Genomic DNA, 2291 nt, shown 5'->3' with positions numbered 1-2291 from the left:
CATTGGTCTATTGTATTCTGACAGTGGCAAGTGTTCCAGTGTCAGAATACCCAACTATGACCGCAGCTGGTTGTCTGCAGTCAATGTTCAGCCCAGAATTTGTGGACATGCTCATTCAACTAAAATCGTTTGAAAAACAGATTTTTGTCAAACAGATGGGGTTCAGGTGGGGCAACACATTGATCGAATTTTGGCAGGGCTTACCAGAAATTCAACCAGTGTATGGCCAGCTTTAGTCATAGTTGACTGCGGATACTCCACAGCAGTTAAAATACACAAGTAAGTGGAGTAAAAATAACATAAATTAGGCTGGAAGGCATTAGGAAGCTGAAAATTCAACATACCTCCTACTCCAGGAGCCTTTGGTGTAACACAGCATCCCTGCTAGACACAAACACCCTTTCCATAATGTAAATCAGTGATCAGTGAATCTCCCTTGGTTCGGTTCACCATGGTTTGGAAAAATCTTGTTCAAAATAGATAGTTTTTCTCTATACTAATGGAGCCACCATGCCTTAGGCAGGAATGTCTATTTAAATGTTGGCACAGAAATGCAACTGTGAACCCTAGACAGGCTAGGAGCTAGGTCCAATTCATCCAGTGGTCCCTTCAGGGGTGAGCACCACACTGATATTGCCATAGGATCCCAAGCAGAAAAAGAATGGGTATACAGGAAAGACTTGCCTTGGGTACAGTGACAATTGTCTCCTAGACAGATTTTTTCCAGATCTTTGTTGTCCTCTACCATGTGATAGAACTTAGTGCATCGGTTGTCTGCAAAGAAAAAACATAGTCCTAAACACACAACTGGCATGGAGTTCTTGAACTGATCAGGATACTAAATTCCTCGGAAGACCTAGCTGGAGGTTAAGTCAGCCTGGTCGGATGAGAATCTTATTTACAGCCACCCACAACTCAACAGGGGAAAGATTAGAAAAAGGTTGGATATCCTGTTCCACTCACTAGTGTCACCCCCAGATAAGCTCTCCCCTACCCTACACCTGCCCATACTGGTTTGACAGCTGAGCATTTGTGCCTGTGATAGAAGTAAAGGAGAATGGTTGGAACATGCTTAAATGACCGTCTATGTTCTCCTGTCTATAGACAACCTTATCTAGAAGAAGACCACCGGTCAATAGCCCAATAATAAAAGTGCTGGGAGATCATCTGATTCTGAAACACCTAACAAAAGACCAGTAGCCCCAACATTTGGTTCTATAAAAGTAATAAATGATTTAGTTACATAGTTAGTATGAAGATGTGTGTCCACTGAGTTCAAACATAGAGTCATGGCCAAAAATATTGGCACCCCTGCATTTCTGTCAGATAATGCACCACTGCGCACAGAAAATTGTTGCAATTACAAATGTTTCGGCATTCTCATGTTTATTTATTTTGTTTGTATTGGTATGACACAAAAAGTGGAGAAAAAAAAGCCAAATCTCACATATCCCATGCAAAACCCCCAAAATGGACTGGACAAAATGATTGGCACCCTCTATTAATATTTGGTAGCACAAAAAAATTACTGTAATCAATGGCTTCCTGTAACCATCAATGAGTTTGTTACACCTCTCTATAGGAATTTCGGACCACTGTTCTTTCGCCAACTGCTCCACTGCGCCACAACGTTAGGGCAGTTCAAAAATAATTGACTGCAAAATGCAAGAAAGATAAGCATTCTCCCCTCCCGCTCTCCTCCATCGCTATATACCTCCAGAGATCTCCTCTGATTCTCCCCACCCAGTTTACCTTTGTACACCAGTACGTGCCAGTATGCCATTCTCCTTTGCCTGGTCTGATTAGGACAACCCATATTGATAACTCAGACGAGGGAATACACCTTTGAGGACATTCACTCCTTACCACCCCCATGTGTATGACATTTGCACTAAACATTTTGTCACTGCATACCCAGCTGCAATCATTGCCCTTCCCATGTTTGACCTACTTGGTGCATGATGAACAATGCTGTATGAGTGTTATACCAAAAAACGAAGCAAAAGGCCTCCCAACCCTCCTGGAGGGCTCTGACACACAGCCTCGAAACTCACAATACAACTCAGAAAAATCACATACTACTAATGAATGACTACTGCAGACCAAAACCAGTACTGCCATGCAATTATTGTACCTAATACAGCAAAATTGCTGCAAAATGAGACGACCCCAAGCAAACCCACCCTAACAATAAACAGTCTAGGCCATATATCTCCTATTTCTGTGGCTGCTGGGACCTTATATCATATATTCATAGGTGGCTTTGTTCATATGTATGATAATGATATGGT

Source organism: Nanorana parkeri, unplaced genomic scaffold, assembly GCF_000935625.1.
Source record: "Nanorana parkeri isolate BGI_ZX_2015 unplaced genomic scaffold, ASM93562v1 scaffold554, whole genome shotgun sequence".
Classification (NCBI taxonomy): Eukaryota; Metazoa; Chordata; class Amphibia; order Anura; family Dicroglossidae; genus Nanorana; species Nanorana parkeri.
This window is presented reverse-complemented; position numbering follows the sequence as displayed.